This window comes from Chiloscyllium plagiosum, unplaced genomic scaffold, assembly GCF_037043375.1.
Source record: "Chiloscyllium plagiosum isolate Xiang-an unplaced genomic scaffold, Cpla_swu_hap1 HiC_scaffold_1, whole genome shotgun sequence".
In the NCBI taxonomy this organism is placed as follows: domain Eukaryota; kingdom Metazoa; phylum Chordata; class Chondrichthyes; order Orectolobiformes; family Hemiscylliidae; genus Chiloscyllium; species Chiloscyllium plagiosum.
In genome coordinates this window covers 119,512,862-119,530,421 of record NW_028270139.1, presented here as the reverse complement: position 1 = coordinate 119,530,421, position 17,560 = coordinate 119,512,862, and the positions used below count along the sequence as shown (strand labels likewise).

The 17,560-nt window shown below is 40.4% G+C and overlaps 1 protein-coding gene across 6 annotated transcripts in view; it reads right to left on the bottom strand.

Moving 5' to 3' along the window:
* The window catches only part of LOC122543507 (ciliary neurotrophic factor receptor subunit alpha-like), a 386,379-nt gene extending 374,089 nt beyond the window's left edge, over positions 1 to 12,290 (bottom strand). For 3 of the 6 annotated variants that reach the window (XM_043682503.2, XM_087990229.1, XM_087990232.1), the window contains exon 1: positions 12,199 to 12,290. The gene's annotated coding sequence lies outside the window, so the exon portion shown is untranslated. Of the gene's footprint in view, positions 1 to 680; positions 754 to 6,407; positions 6,470 to 11,293; positions 11,423 to 12,198 lie in introns of those variants that run through there. The other 3 variants (XM_087990221.1, XM_087990223.1, XM_087990225.1) reach the window with 3 other exon arrangements.
* Between the last annotated feature and the right edge of the window lie 5,270 nt (positions 12,291 to 17,560).

Sequence of the window (17,560 nt, the reverse complement as noted above, 5' to 3'; positions counted from 1 at the left end):
CTAAAGGATCCTCAAAAAGGTTGTCTTTTCCTCCCATTAAATTTGGGCAGTCCCCAACTCTGCAGTTGAAGTGCAGAGAGACTGATCTACAAATGCAGCCCATTGGCCATGGAGGTTTGTTGGGCAATCCCAGGGACATGTATGCCTGGGCAGTCCAGACATTTGAGGTCTTCCTCAAAGAGGCAAGTAAACCCTGTTGTCTGGTATCAGCACATAGTCAAGGAGGGTAGCCAGGGTGAAGAACTCCACTACCTCATTTCCTGAGAGGACATTTGCAGGAGTTTTTGCTGGGTTACTATGGGCACTGCTTGTCTGATCCCTGTTCCCATGATGAATGGTTGGGGCCAACTCTGCCAGTAGATGGCATATTGGACCTGGCTCTAAAGGTAGCTTTCAACTTGTCATCCAACAGTCTGTATATCTGCATGGACTTGCTGTATGTGGCAACACCTGCTATTGTGTCCTATATATGTCAACACTCTTAATTCTAATGACATCCCCAATTGTCAATACCACTAGTGTCCACTCCTGCCTGGTCTGGGGCAGTCCTCAGTGCTTGCAGTGGAGCGGTCATGGAAAGTGTTCACCATACTGTGCTCCCAAACTAGAAAGTAGGTGTACCATAGTAGCTGTCAGTTTGAGCTGGAGAGAGTACAGGACACAGCCTTACTGATGCTTACTTCAACACTCCTGTAAGAGATGGAGCTGATGGATTTGATCACCTCTTTGCAGATGTGAATGTGCCAACTGCACCTGCAAGACACAAGGGAGATATGGAATCGTGGCCAATTGCCTACAGACACTGACAACAGGGTGGGTTTCAGTAAAAAGAATGGTACTTACTCAGTTGGTAGGACATAGCATCCTTGTAGGGAGTGATCCTGGGTCTTCTCTTACAAGGTCCAGGATCACCATCTCAGTGTCAAATCTCTACAGGTGACAAACAAAATGGCCCTACTGCCTGATTGGCTCAACTTTGCATGTCTTGACAGCACAAGTGCCCATCTGAATTATTCAGAAAATATTAAGAGCAGAAGAGGCAAAAACCCTCTTACAGTTATAGAGTTCCAGATACCCACCAGCCTCTGGGTGGGAAAGATTTCTCCCATTTTCTCTAAACTTGTCGTCCTGTACCTTTAAAGCTATGAGCCCTGATCATTAACACCTCCATCGAGGGGAAATATTTCTCTGTCTACCCCAACTCAAATCATACCTCACATCTTCTCTGCTTTAAAAGGAAAGCAACTCAGTCTGATCCAACTCTTCATAATGAAAGCTCTCCAGTCCAGGCAAAATCCTGGTGAATCTCCTCTGCACTCTCTCCAGTGCTATGATAGCCCTCCTATTAAGTAGATTCCAGAACTACACAATTCTTTGTCAATGGCCAGACTAAAAAGTTTTGTACTGTTCCAGCATTACCTCCCTGCTCTTAAAATGCTATGCCTTGGTTAACAAAGGCTGTATCCCATGTGTGTCCTCAACCACTTCATCTATTTTGTGGATCAGTCACATGCTCAGCACCAATCCCAAGCCTTTTCCACCCTATCATGGGCTGTCTTCTATTAGAAGGAGAGAGAAGGGCAGTGGCAGAACTGTTAGTGCTGGTGCAGGTGGCAAGGTGTCCTGAGCGAGTGAGCAAGCTGTGCAGTGTTAGTGGTGAGGGGAAAAAAAAAAAAGGTGGCTGCCAGTGAGGAAGATGTTGCATGCAGAGAGAGTGACAGAACATGTCCCTTGGTGGATGGTGGTGCAGTAGTACTGGTAGTGTGTGTGTAAGAGGAGGCAGGGAGAAGAGTATGACACTTTCCCCTAGGTAGAGTGGTGTAGGTAATGGATTTAAATGCATGGATGGCTGTTACTCCACACCATGGAGACTGCAGTGACCCAGATGCAGATTTCTGACCAGGATCTGGTGGCAGTGCCTTCTGAAGCACAGCAGAGAAAAATTTCTACACTCCATCAGGAATGCCAGGTCTCAGTCTGACTGGTCATCTGCCCCTTCTCAAGTTACATTTGGGAAATGGTAATGTGTTCTGGAACATATAGCGTAGAGAAAGATGGGGTACAAGTGGTACCATGGGGTGGGCTGAGAGATGGAGGGAGAAATAAGTCACTAGGTCTTGCAACAAATAACCCTTCCAAATGAGATCAGTGACCAGTGCAAGTGTCAGTTGCATGGAGCCTTAAAAAAAAAAGATTCAGCCTGCTATCACTATTCCTGCAGTATTGCTGGGCCCCCATCCTGACCTTCCCAACAGCATTGGGATTGGACTGCATGTAATCTTGATACTGCCTTAAAAAGGCAGCCGTGAGGAGTAATAAATGCTGGCCCAGTGAAGACTATATCCTGAAGAGAATAAAATTAGGTTTGGGAAACAGACATTGGATGGGATAATCCCTAGCAAGGCCAATGAAATAAAAGGAAAATAGATTTTAAAAAAAAGTTCAAAACTAGGTTTCTACCCAAATAGCTGATGACAATCATAAAAAAGGACGGATGTGATGGGGGGGAAAGAAGTTGATCTGGCTCATGGAGGACTCTATTCTTATTGGTTCATTGACAAAAATTCTCAGATTCCAGTATGGGTTCCCGAGTCGAGAAAAAAAAAAAGTGAGCCAGAGGCTTTTCTTTTAAACAATAGGAGGAGAAAACCGAATGCGATTGATAAACTTCAAAAATGTCAGTTGAAAAGAAAGCGGGAAACTGAAAATCTAAATAAAACAAAGCTGGAAATTTGCAGTTAGAGCAATTAGAGATTAACATTTGAGCCAAAAAGTGAGCTGTGAAATGAAAATATTAACAAGTTCTTGTCAAGAGGAGTTCAAAATTTCCAGTGACTAAGTCAAAAGAACATAAACAGGATCAAGTTAAACAAACTAAAAGCAAACATCCTCACTGGAGTAACAAATTTGAATTGAGAACAGGTTTTCCACATTTTCTAAAAAAAACCACTAAGAGTGATTAAAATCCCCTTGTTATACTTAACTTTGTCCCTCCTTTCTCCAGATTGAAAATCAGGCTGTTTCCTACTCCAGAAAGTTCTCAGCTAGTGAATACCTCATCCAAGAAATGACTTTCTTGGTGAGGAACCAATTGGCGATTCAACTGTTGCCAAAGGAGCTGAAATCTTAAATATAAGCACTACCAGTTAGGCAGCAGTAGAAAACAAAAAAAAAAAAGGAATTATGTAGTTTCATTTAGGAGTGAGTTCCCATCTGTACTGAGTGTTGACTGGCAGAGCAAGCATTTTCTCTGTTCAAGGTGCAGGACTATTCAGGGTAACTATGAAAGGTTCATGTGTTGTTTTGTTAGAAAAACAATTTTTAAAAGTAATTCCACAATAGACCGACCTCCCTCTCCAAATCCTTTTCACTTAACAGGATGTAGGTGTTTTATTACTAGCATTCATTGTCAATCCCTCATTTCCCATGGGGTAATTAGGACTCAACAACTTTGTGGGTCTAGTCATATGTAGACTAGACTGGTAAAATGACAAGTTTCCTTTCCTAAAGCACATTTGTGAACCAGATGGAGTTTTCTCTAACAGTTTAGTGGTCACCATCTGCCATGGCAGGATTGAAATGGGGGTTTGCAGAACATTATCTGGGTCTCTACATTAAAAAGCAGTATGATAATACCACTGGGCTATCACCAACTCCAGTGTAGTGTTGAAAAGTGTGAATTACAGATTTTGTACACAGAAAAAATGCTAACCAATCTTTTAGATCCACAATTAGTCTTTAACTCTATTCCATCTTTAAGTTTAAGTAGAAAACTTGATACTCCTACTTCCTTCCTTTGCTTAGGAACCATGTGCTGTGTGAGCACAGCTGGTACATTGTTCAGAGGGGTGAATATGTTGTACAGTTAACCACAAGCTTGCCAACAGTAGAATTCAGATCAGGGCACAAACTCTTCATTCCTTTCATTAGGGAAAGATGGACAAAAATCCCAAAACAGCAATCTTACAAAAGACCAAAATGCTAACCAAAGTATTGTAGATTTTCAACACTTTCAAAAGGAACATTTCATTTTAGTAGTAAAAAAGGTATTAGAAAGAAGCCGAATAGGTGGATAATGTTAAAAACATTAAACATCAGGGAGAGAGCAGAAAAGGATTACTGAAGGTCTGAATTAAGGAATTCAGTTATTAGAGCCATAAAATATTCAACAGTTGGCAGTAAGTATTTAATAAAATCTATCATGTGACATTGACAAATTGGTTCTCAAATCTACCATTTACTTAGCATTATAGATAAGTGTATATATATATATTCAATGCAAGCATTCCACAAAAATCTAACATGATTGCAAATAGTGAAAAGACTACATTCTTGGAATAGGAATGGTTCTGGTAGATATGTGAAATGAAGTTTGCAGATGCATCACTTATGAACACTGAGCATGTTGCTTTAGAAAAAAAACACCACAAACTTCTGAAGTTTGGCAGGACTTGAAACACAGTTGGTCATTTTTCAAATCAAATCAAATCTCTTACCACAAAAATACAAGAGATACAGAGGTAAGTTCCAAACTAGAACCAATTGGTCACCTCTGCTGGTGTGACAAATTGCCCAAAATGAATCATCCAACCACAATGTTAAGAATAGTCCATCAATAATCAATAACATTGATAGCAAGAAATGTTTGAGTTGGAGGGTGTAGATCTGTCTGTGTAGAGTTGAGGAACTGCAAGAGAAAAAAAGACCCTGATGAGTGTACTGTACAGGCCTCCTAGCGTAGACAGGATGTGGGGATTAAAATAAAAAGGATTGAGCCAGAAATAAAAAGGCACTATTACTACAATCATGGGATTCTCATATGGGTTTGGTTTTGTTCAGCTCTTCTTGATAGAGATCTTTCCTTTTGTCACTTTCATCTAATCCAACATCCTCAACTTTTGGTTTGTCTTCTGCCTCTGCAGTATCATCCTCTCCTCTTCTTCCCATCATTGACCATGATAAAGAATTCATTCTCCACAAATGAAGTGATGGGGAGCCAACGAACTGGGAAGGTTTCTTGGAAATTTAGAAGAAATTGTCATCTGACCTTCCTTCAAGTGCAAGATTACTCTAGTTCCACGGCCAACATCTTCACCATGATCTAACCTTACTGTGAAAGACCCTCCAGCAAATGATTCCCACATGTACTGATCATCATTGTGCATAATGATGATTGTTAATTTTTCTGCAACCAGGCAAGCAGAATGGAAGCCGATGCCAAACTATCCAATTGTTGATGTATCTTCACCAGCTTGCAAGGCCTCCATGAATGCTTTTACCCCCAGACTTGGCAATGGTATCCAGGTTGTTAAGGATCTGGACACAGCCTCAGTGAAGAGATAACCCTTTAGAACTGACATGAGGAATTTCATCAGCCAAAGGTTATGAATCTGTGGAACACTGCCGCAGAGGGCTGTGGAGACCAAGTCATTGAGTGCACTTAAGACAGTTTCTTGATTGGTACAGATTAAATAGAAAAGCCTCATTTGTTCTTCTGCTTTTACAATATGGAAAAATAAAACAGTATTTCAGACAGTCATTCCCAAAAAAAAGTATTTAGTATGAGGCTTTGTTTAAATAGCTGTGCAGTTGAATTTCATTCTTGCAATCTAAGCATGCATAATTGCTCAGCTCAACAGGGATTATAGTTGGGGGGAAAAGAAGTTTATCCATCTTGATAATCCTCTTTAATGACTGTAAAAAAGTTTGAATGCATATTTGTTCATCTTAATGGTTCTGAACAATAAAAAAAAAGTTTCTTTAAAAACAGAAGAGATTCTTCCAATTTCATGAGCATCTCTAGTTAGTGCTAGAGACTAAGTGTTCCCTATGTAGTAGACAGGAGTTTGATTGTGATCATGGCAGAGAAGAGAAGAGAAGCTTCAGGGTCTCATATAGAAATGAATTGGTGTCCCAGCTAATGGAGGTGGGTCTTCTAATCTGGCTGTCTTGTTACCCATTTTCTTCTATACAACTTAGAGACGACAAACTCCAACTCAAGGTGAGCAACATAAAAAAAGTAGATGGACACGATTACTAACAGGAAAGAATAGTGTTTATAAACAAAATTTGCCACTCCTGAACTGCATGTTCTGCTGTCGATCACAATGAGACACTAAACAAATAATTGTTTCCTCATCAAGCAGATGGTGACAGCAGGAGAAAGATGGACACTTGCTCAAGAACTGACTTCACTGAAACAAATGACTGCTTGTCTTAGTAAAGTGAAGCAGATAACACCTGACAGACAAAATTCTTGTGGGCTTGATCCTCACTGGTTCAGGAAGGGGGAAAGTTGTGTTTTAATTATACAAGTCAGTAGATATTAAATTACATTATATGCAATCAATCAAAAACGGTCTACAATTCCTGAAGGGGATAAACTGTTCAAAGCAATGGTCACTCACCTGGTTATGACACAGGGTAAACTCTTCTGCTAATTTAAACCTGACAGAATCTGGTAAAATTTTGATAGGCAAAGGACTGTCCCAGATGTCTAATTAAAATAAAAATTAACAATTTTACTCTTTAAAGTCCAAAGAATATTAAAAATAAAACTTTTACATCCCACTCAACAATACTGGTCCAATAAAAAACCCAGATTAAGATTTTCAAAAAGAAATCCAAATTCCAAAACCAACCGTCAAATCTTTTGTATGGTTATGACAAGGTAAACTTCACCTCTCTCCCCCCCCCCCCCCCCACAATTTAAGCCAACAACACAATGATTTTACCAGTGCTGTAATCTGTTAAACTGAGAGGCAAAGAATTATTCCCAAAAATCACTACTTAAAGCAAATACTAAACTAAAAATCTAACAAAGAATAAACAACTATTTACAACCCCTTTCTCAAAGATCAAATGTCATTGTAAAATCTCCAGCACTGTGCTTGCTAACTCCTTCAGCTCTCAAAGATACAGTACACCTCCAGAAAAGTATCTTCTGCTCATCTTTTCTTCAGCATTCTGCTTCCCAGGTCTTTCATATGACTAGGTAATTTTCAGAGAGCTATTTTGCGAGCAGTCAATACTTTTTGGTTTTCTCAGCAGTTCTCTCAAAACATCAGATCATTTCATTAGTTTTAAGTCATCAAAACAATTCAAAATAGATTGGATTTCGGTATCTGGGACACAATTTAAACTGACTGGCAGACTGGAATTGGTTTTTGTTCCATGGCAATGCAACTCCAGCTATTTGTTTCAATCAATGTTACATTTTTACCTTCAGAACACTGCTTGGTCAGTCCTTGCTAGCTTTCTCTCTCTCAAAAGGGTACAGTACACCTCTACACCTTCATAACATCCAAGACTTCACTTTAACTTACTATTTAAAGAGTCATCTGAAGGCAGTAAGGGGATTCCATTTTGGCTGTGAACATATGAAACAGCTTCAGCATCTACTTCTGCTGTAGATACAGCTCAGAACTTGCTCCACCATTCAAAGAAATTTTAGACAAATCTGTGTGTTATGAGTTCCCATTCATTTCTACCTCCAATAACCCTAGATTCCGTACATAACGAAACGGTCTCCCTATCCTTCAAGACGGTTGCAACGTCACAACACACACACAAAGAGTTGCCACTTCAGTCTCTTATCTTTCCCCTCTTACCATAAACCAATGCCCTCTAGTTTTGGTCTCCCCCAGGGAAGAGACTGTCTATTTATCCTATCTATGATCCTCATGATTTTATAAACTTCGAAGCTCAACCCTCAGCCTCTGGTGCTCCAGGAAATCCTTGTAAATCTTTTCTGAACCCTTTCAAGTTTCAGAACAGTGGCATGTTGGCTCATTGGTTAGCACTGCACCAGCACCAGGATCCCAGGTTCCATTCCAGCCTTGGGCGACTGTGTGGCTTTGCTCCAGTTTCCTCACACAATCCAAAGATGGGCAGGCCAAGTGAATTGGCTATGCTAAATTGCCAATAGTGTTAGGCGCATTAGTCCGAGGGAAATGGGTCTGGGTGGGTTACTCGGAGGGTCAGTGTGGATTGGTTGGGCTGAAGGGCCTGTTTCCACCTGTAGGGAATCTAATCTAATCCTTCTGATTAGAAGACCAGAATTGTATGCAATATTCCAAAAGTGGCATAACCAATGTCCCGTACAGCCGCAGCATGTCCTCCCAACTCCTGTACTCCTACTCTGACTAATAAAGGAAAGCATACCAAACGCTGCCTTCACTATCCTATCTACCTATGACTCCACTTTCAAGGAGCTAAGAACCTACACTCCAAGGTCTCTTTGTTCAGCAACACTCCTGAGGACCTTACCATTAAGTGTATAAGTCCTGCTAAGATTTGCTTTCCTAAAATGCAGCACCTTGTATTTAATCGGAATTGAACTCCATCTGCCACTTCTCAGCCCACTGGCTCATCTGCTTAGGATCCCATTGTAATCGGAGGTAACCTTCTTCACTGCCCACTTCATCTCCAATTTTGGTATCATCTGCAAGCTTACTAACTATACTTATGCTCACATCCAACATCATTTATATAAAATGACAAAGTAGTGGACCCAGCCCCAACCCTTTGAGAAAAAGTTCTCATTTGGCTTAACAGAGCAATCCCTAACTTTAAAACAGCCACGTCCCATGTTTTGGACTCACCCAAACAAAAAAAGGAACATCCCATCCACATTCAACCTCATTCCAGATTTTATACACTTCAAGTGGACACTAAACTTCAGTGGACACAAACCCAGCCAGCCAATTTCTTAGAGGACAACCTAGTCACTCCAGGTATTAGCCTCCTTTCCTTCCTCAAAAAAGGCCAAGTGTACATTGTGTCACCAGTGCCCTATATAACAAACTTGACATCCTAATTATTGTCAGTCCCTGTGACAAAGGGATAGCACCCCTTTCACCTTTGTGGAATTCCAAGGTGCAGTGATTGGTGTACAAGTCTTAGGATGCATGTACATAATCACAACCAGTCTCCATTAAAGTAATCTTTTATCTTCTTCCAACATTCTCCCATGTTAGGTTCTATCTGCTGGATTTTTGCTCACCAACTGATCCTATCTGCAATCTCATGTCTTCTTCACAACCCACCTTCCTATTTTAGTGTCATAGGAAGTCAGCTACTTGTCTTCACTCCTTCATCCAAGTTGCGTATATTCAGTTAACAGAGTTCACATACAGTCTTAATATTTGTCATTTGTCATTAATTTGGCACTTGCTAAGATTGCCACTATCTGCAGCGTTTCAAAAGTAGTTTGGTGTCTTGGAGTAGTCAGTACTGCTAAAGAGCTAGGATTTACCTACAAGCTCAGTTGTGAGCCTTTCTGCTGAATGTTTATATTTTGAAACTTCATAGCCTTTGCCATCTACAGCATTGCCGAGAGACTGCTACCAATCCATCTTCATTGAATTGTTCTATACCAATCACAAGTAATAAGTCAGTGATGGTTGATTTGTTTTGGCTTCCTCCCAGTTTGAAGTCTTGAACACTTGTGGGAGACAGGTGTAGACGAACTAATCTCTTCTGTGAGATTCTACAATCTACTGTGATCAACTATATAAAAGTGCTTCATAAAACCACCATAATGTGCTTTATGTTTATGGAATAAACAGTTTAATGACAGCAGGCAAATGGTCTGGTCCAAACAAATAAAAAAAGTCAGCTGATTCTATCCCGATACATTGCAACATATTTCAAACAGTTGCATCAAAAATCAGACTGCAATGTGCGCTCAGTATTTTTAACTGATAGCTGTTCCAAGAATCGACGATTTAACGTTTTGTGCACCGCTGGAATTGGGTTCAACCAAGTGAAACCACAGCAGCTTTCCTCGTCATTGTTTCGCTCTCCACCATCCCCGCCCCTAAACAAAATCTATATCGGAGATGTAGACTGGCAGAGACATGGGAACTGTTTACCCGTCTAAAGAGGCGGGGAATTATGCGATTGCAAACTTTGAAGCAGCTCGAGTCAAATTCTTCAGTTCCGTGAAGGTGATATTGCAGCTTTGCTAATCATTTAGGTGCTGTCCAAATTATTCACCAATCTCAATACTCCTTTCAAAAAAAAATATAAAGTCGGTATAATATACCTGATCAGATCGAGATTTAATTCGACTATATTTGTTCAATGTAAATCAACCACAAGACCTTCGTTTGTATGTTACAGCATTACAGTGTGATTAATAGTTTCTCTATTTGAGAGCGCGTCAAATAGAGTCAAAGGACAAGATAGGTATAAAACAGACAGGAATAAATGCCATTTCATTTCGTTCTAATATCTATGGAAAACATTCTAATATTAAATAATCTACAAGCAACCGATTTTTCTACGGCGTGTGCGCATTAAAACACTTTAGAGTTGATAATATTCCACAGTGTGGAAGCTGTGCCGAGCAAGCATCATAATGAGAGGTTGCCGAGCTCCCTCTTGGGGAACATTTACATTGTCCAGGGGCTGAAGCCACTGAGCATTACGATTCTAGATAATTAGAAAGCGAAAAAAAAAGTCGCCCTCAACATCAGATGCGACGTTTGGATCAAAGTGACTCGCCGTTATATTGCAACTAAGAAAAAGACACGTGCATCTCAAATAAACTGAAACCGAAATAAAACCAACTCGAACTGTTGTCCGCTGTAATTGTCCATTTGTATATTTCGGTGGGATGTTTTTGTGCTGGAATCCACCTTGCAGTTCCTGTTGGAGTGTTTCCACTTCCAACTGCCCTCCTTTCGCCGTGCAAACAGGCTGCCTCACAAATCCCCATTGACACATGCAGAGAAAACCTCAGTCTTTCCCACTTCTCACAACAACCTTCTTGTTAACCTTCATGTCGCAGCCAACTGCTGAATAATTGCGCTTATAAAGCTGCTCAAATAATTCACGTCATGTAGGGGACAGGGTCGGTGGTGGGGAAGAAGCCAACCGGTTATAAAATTTTAGACCAAGACATTCCAAACCACCCGAAGACACATGAAAAGCTAATATCAGTACAAATCAATGAGAGACATTTCCTTTCGTGAAACGGTGCCTAACTGTAATAGAGGATACATGTTTTCCCCATTCATACCATGGGTTTCTATGAGAAAGAGATTTTCATTGGTACTGGGGACATTTGAAAAATAAATATTCATTCGCGGATCTCCTATCCGATATCTTCGCTTCCCGGCTTTGAAATGAATGATACGATCCCAGTACAATGACATTTTCTTTATATACACCTGCCGATGCAGACTGACTGCAGCAAGTTAGTGAAACGGAGTGATTCATGCATCACGTCATCCCATTTTGAACTACAGCTCCCCATTAAATAAAATCATAGCACAGAATTAATTACCTGTAGACTTTTCCACCAAAAATGTCTAAATTAGTTGCCATTCCTATTAAAATGATAGGCCTGCAGCATCCGAGAAGGCCCCTGAGTCTACCGGAAAATAATAACAGGTCAGTTGGAAAAGTACAGACACTTCCCCATGTCTCTCCATCTCGAACGCATTGAAATCCAGTTTCAACACTTTAGCCTTCAGTCCACCCACTCCTAACTCAAAGCATCATGTTTGGAAAAATAAAGAAAACAGGATATTCTAAAGCTGTTGGCAGCTGGATTTAAAAAAATCCCCTTCAGCGTACATTTATGTTTGCTTAAAAGCTCTATTTAATACTAGCTAACAGTCATGTCCTGTTAATAAACAGTGTTGCAAGATTAGTATTAGCAGCTAGCAGTGATAAGCTAAGCAGTGCCTTGATCGGAAGGTTTTTGGAAGTAATAGAGCACTACAGCAGAGGGAGAGAGAAAAGGGAGGAAAAACCAGGAGGATTTCCGCTAAGTCTAATCAATCAGGAATGTATAATAGCTTCCATGCAGAACTGTTGACACTGGGTCAGCAGCTTCTGTGACCCCTAAACACAAGACCAGCACTACAAAAAAAGATGAGAGAATCCGAGCTAATTGTCTAGCAGTGCAATGCTTTCTTCACTTTCATCCAGCAATACAGCTCCAACCACACCCGCACATTTCATGACAAGCCGGTGAAACATCTTTCATCCTCGTTATTTCATGTTTTCTTTTGCTTTTCCCACTTAACTCTCTATGTTTTACCAGCAAACGTGCCGGCAAAAATGATTTTTAAAATGGCATTTAAATAAATGCATTTCTAAGACAACACTTTTTAATATAAAACTGTGCCCATAAAATATACATAAACAGCACATTCAAGCTTGCTGTCATTTTTTTTAACTTACTGAAAAACGCTCTCACAGTAGCACCTCTCAGCAGAAGAGAAAGTTGCCAGATTATTACTACTTTGCCACCAGCTGCTCCGCACTGGATGCAGATTAAAGCACTTTTAAACTCCAGAGCCTCACCATGTGACCAGGCAGTCATTTGTGATGGGCAGAATAAATTATGAGACGAGCTTTGCACCCCCTAGCCAATGTTTGGGGAAGTGTAGCTTTCTTGAAAAAAAAATCCCTGGTGTCTGCCAAACCTCCCCGAGCTCAGTCTCCAGTCAAACACACGGAAGATAAAATATCTCTAAGTATACACATTGCAAATATGTATCTACTGTTCCAAGGTTACTGAATCTTGCGAGAAATTGAAGGAATTTTGGAGAGTGAATGGGGTGGAGTTGGATGTTTAATTGATTGGGGAAGTCTTAAGTTTATTTCTTTGTGTGTGTTTGTTTCTCTGTTTAACCCTCTCTGCTTGGAATGCAAGCTCAGAGCCGGTTTCTAAAGCGCAGCAGCTAAACACGCAGTACACATTAACAAATCAATACAAACAAAGGTCTTCAAGTCTCTGCATAAAACATGAGCCTCTTCTGAAGCTCTTTATCCTAATTGAGCTCTGATCCTGCCACCTCATTCAGAATGCACTATCTGCTGCCTCAGCTGACAAGCATTGGGAGATTATGCGTATGCATATACGCAGACACATATTTATGTACATGCCAGAAATATGGAAATAACATCTATTTTTCTGATTGCTGCGTTTTCTCACACAGCTGCTGTATTAATTTGCTCAAAATAGTTAAGAGTGCTGTTTATTTGAACTGTCTTAAAACCTGACTGGTTCTTTTAAACATCTTTGTTCCATAGCTCTTTGACAAACTTTCCTTACAAGATTTAATATACATTTAACTATCAGCTGCACTCTTATAACAACAGTAAACCATTAGTAGTTCAATGTGATGTAGTCCGGCTTTCAAAACAGATTCAAAAAGAAAGTCAACTTTGTAGGTACTATTAAGCAATACAAAGATGTTCCAGCATCCTGAAATGGTTGACAGATCCTTTATTTTACCCTTTCTTCTTTTCTCAACTTCCTTTGTTTCATTTTCACAATTGCTCTTTTCAACTTAACTGGAGGTCTGCTTAATCCTTCACCTAGGTTTCTCTAAAAACGCAATAAAAATGGCATCAAGTACCTGGATGCATCATAGCTAAAAATAGTTTCTAATCCCAGTTCCTAGCTCCTGAAGTTGATACTTGTTGGTGTTAGATGAATGTTGCTGTTCTGTATTATTGTTGGAAGTTTTGATAGCATCAATAACATTTCCATAGGATATCTGAAATTGGGACAGGATTAGATGCTTTCTCTTGTGCAATGTTAGTGTATTTGAATCTTATAAATGCATAGCCATTTTGCCAAGAAATGCTATGCTTGGCTGGGGATTTTTAATCTTCAGAATGAAACAGCCAATTTGCAAATCTTTATACTGCATTTAATCATTCACTCAGCTATTCAATCTAAACAGTAATAGCAGAAAACACTTAAGAAATCGTATTTCACGCTAAAGTGATTACACTTCTAAAAGCATGCTTGAAGTTTGGCAGCATTTTGTGTATTTAATGTGCTGATCATTAAAGAAATTCTCCAAGCTAAATTACTAACAGGAGAACTATTAAAACTCAAACAAGTAATTTATGCTCAGAGTGGTAATACTCTAATACTATTACCAGACTTTACAATAATAAGCCAAGTTTCTCTCATTTTATCTGCTCCCCTTTGCATGTGTTAAGCAATACTTTTTTTTACATTTTTGTTAGCTTTCCATGTCATAATTGCATTGCTCATAGAAAATTCCTTAAAAATACATTTAAAGAAGTGAGGGCTTCCTTGATGGTTAACTGTATTGATGGTATGCTAACGAGCCACGTACAATGGTGAGATCCCAGGTACAAAAGGCTGGGGTATCCAATCTTGTTTGAGGTGGGGTGGAAGTGTGACAATTGATCTGATCACCTCTGTGCTAAAGTGGGAAGAAAATATAATCCAGTTTTTGATAATTACTTATTGCTCCATAGTTATAAGTTTGAGTATAAATGTCTGGCCAATACTTGGGCATACCAACATGTGATGCATACTACAATCAAGTTGCTTGTTGATATGTTCTGGATTGAAGTTTAAAGATTTGTCACAAGGGCAAGATTATGAAAATGTTACTGTAGGAGTTTTATTCCAGCTGTATTAAATTACTAAAAAAAAAAGAGACAAAATGGGAATAAAGTGAGTAGGGAAAAGGAAGTTTCATAACGATTGAGGTCCTGAGTGGTTTCAATTCTATTACAAAGTCTTGGCTTTTCAATTATTTCAATGGACTCTTGATGTGCTCTAGTTTAGGTCTCAGTCATATGCTTCATTTAGTTGGCAGCTGTTTGAATTGATGGTCTGCATGTGAAGATATTTGGTAATAAATTAATGGAAAATAAGCTTGAGAACATGAACTTTTAATTAACAGCTGTAAAAGCAATTTATTTTTTCAATTTTCTCATTTCCACTCCCACAGATAAAAAGCCTTTGTACAACATCAGATCTTAGCCAAGTTACCATTTCATAATATGGTGGGCGACACGGTGGCACAGTGGTTAGCAGTGCTGCCTCACAGCGCCAGAGACCCAGGTTCAAATCCCACCTCACTCTGTGTGGAGTTTGCACATTCTCCCCGTGTCTGCGTGGGTTTCCTCCAGGTGCTCCGGTTTCCTCCCACAATCCAAAAATGTGCAGGTTAGGGGAATTGGCCTGGCTAAATTGCCAGCAGTGTTAGGTGAAGGGGTAAATATAGGGGAATGGGTCTGGATGGGTTGCGCTTCAGCAGGTCGGTGTGGATTTGTTGGGCCGAAGGGCCTGTTTCCCCACTGTAAGTAATCTAATGGTGAATATCTGCAGTTTAATTAGGGATCATGGACATCTCATGACCTAACATTGTCCTTGGGCAAATCAAATGAACATTCACTCTGACTAAGTGCCACTGGATAATGACTGAGAGCAGGACCAATGATTTGCATCCTCCTAATCCTAGCTCAAGAGCTCTTGGCCCATTTAAATACCCAGTCTCCCGACTCAAGCTCTGACTTGGCTGAGATCAGGAAGCATAGCACAAACATAACTTCAAAGCAGAGGCCTTATATGGGTGGCACATTGCCACACCAAACTAAGACTAGCTAATGTAATCTAGATTTAAAATTACAGATATAGATCTTTATTATTTAAAACATTATAACTGTTCTTATCTTTATCTGGTGTCAGCTGATTTCAAGTTTCTCAATAGGATAATTTATTAGAATTGTGGGGACTGTGGAAACTGCCTGTCCTGATACACAACTAATTTATTGAGGACCAAAGTAGTGCCTGGCCTGCAATAGATTGATCAATGTAAAGAAAGTCTTGCTGTACTTTCAATTTGAAGCTGTTACACTCTCACTATGACAACACCAGATGAAAGTCCAGACCTTTCCTGTGTGTGAATAAATCCCTCACCAAATCTGCACGAAGGAACTACTCCAGGTGTTCCACAAACTTCAAATAATACATGGGTGCCTGTTCTCAGTAAGCCACCACAGCTTTAAAGCATGCTGGTAAATCAGCACTAGTTCAGCTTTAGGCAGGTTAAACCACTGGGCTAGGATGAGAGAGAAGCATACACACATGGTTCTGATAATGTCTGACTCTCTGTTCTAGATATACACTCCATAGGGAAACAACTGGATTAGAGCCTGATTGTTTCTCAGCCAAATTGGTACAACTGGAGTGAACAGGAAGTGGGCTGGCACTGAAATTCACTTGGATCAGTATGATTCCTTTATCTGGTGTCAGCTGTATGTATCCTTCATCAGTGATCGGCAGCATGATCCCATGTCCCAGGACACTAGCATTATAGGCATACAGTGCCAAACAGATTAGAAGCATCCCATGTTTAATCCCTGGTCTATATTGAATCTATCAATTTCAACAGAAGTCACAAGGCCTGAAAACTATTTTTTTCCACTCAAGGGCTGTGCTGAAAGAATACAGTTGGAGTGTTGATGCCTTCTTTTAGATGAGACCTTAAACTGATAGAAGTTTAAACCTAAAATTGGGTAACCCTCTCAATTAATGTAAAATACCCCATAGTAATGTTTGAAGAGGAGAGTTCTTCCTTGAATCTTGGTCAATATTTATCCATCAACTAACATCAATAAAATTGAATATCTGGTCATTTTCACATTAGACTTTGAGGGAACTGGCAAGGTACAAATTAGTTGCCATTTGTCCTATGTCACATCAATAACTCTGCTGCAAAAGTACTTTGAAATACAATTCTGTATTTGTGAAAAACGTTATTTAAAAGATAAAATAAACACAAAGAACTCTGAATGCTGAAACAAAAACAGGGAGTGCTTTTCATAGCACACTCTGATTTTATTATATCATTCTTTTTTAACTGAATGGATGCTACGTTTGGCCATCATTAGCAGATAGGAACATTAACCAGGGATCTTAATCCAATTGGCTATGCAATGACGCCATTTGGAAAGCCCAATGTACAAACACTGAGCAAGGGTAGGATTAGACTAAGCTAAATTGACCATAATGGTCAAATAGGAGGAGAAAGTGAGGTCTGCAGATGCTGGAGATCAGAGCTGAAAATGTGTTGCTGGAAAAGCGCAGCAGGTCAGGCAGCATCCAAGGAACAGGAGAAGCGACGTTTCGGGCATAAGCCCTTCTTCAGGAATGAGGAAAGTTTGTCCAGCAGGCTAAGATAAAAGGTAGGGAGGAGGGACTTGGGGGAGGGGGGTCGGAAATGTGATAGGTGGAAAGAGGTCAAGGTGAGGGTGATAGGTCAGACTGGGGTGGGGGCGGAGAGGTCAGGAAGAAGATTGCAGGTTAGGAAGGCAGTGCTGAATTCGATGGACTTGACTGAGACAAGGTGGGGGGAGGGGAAATGAGGAAACTGGTGAAATCCGAGTTCATCCCTTGTGATTGGAGGGTTCATAGGCGGAAGATGAGGCGCTCTTCCTCCAACCGTCGTTTTGTTGTGGTCTGGCGATGGAGGAGTCCAAAGACCTGCATATCCTTGGTGGAGTGGGAGGGGGAGTTGAAATGTTGAGCCACAGGGTGGTTGGGTTGGTTGGTCCGGGTGTCCCAGAGGTGTATTCTGAAACGCTCCGCAAGTAGCCGGCCTGTCTCCCCAATATAGAGGAGGCCACATCGGGTGCAGAGGATGCAATAGATGATGTGTGTGGAGGTGCAGGTGAATCTGTGGTGGATATGGAAGTTTCCTTTGAGGCCTTGGAGGGAGGTGAGGGGGAAGGTGTGGGCGCAAGTCTTGCATCTCCTGCGGTT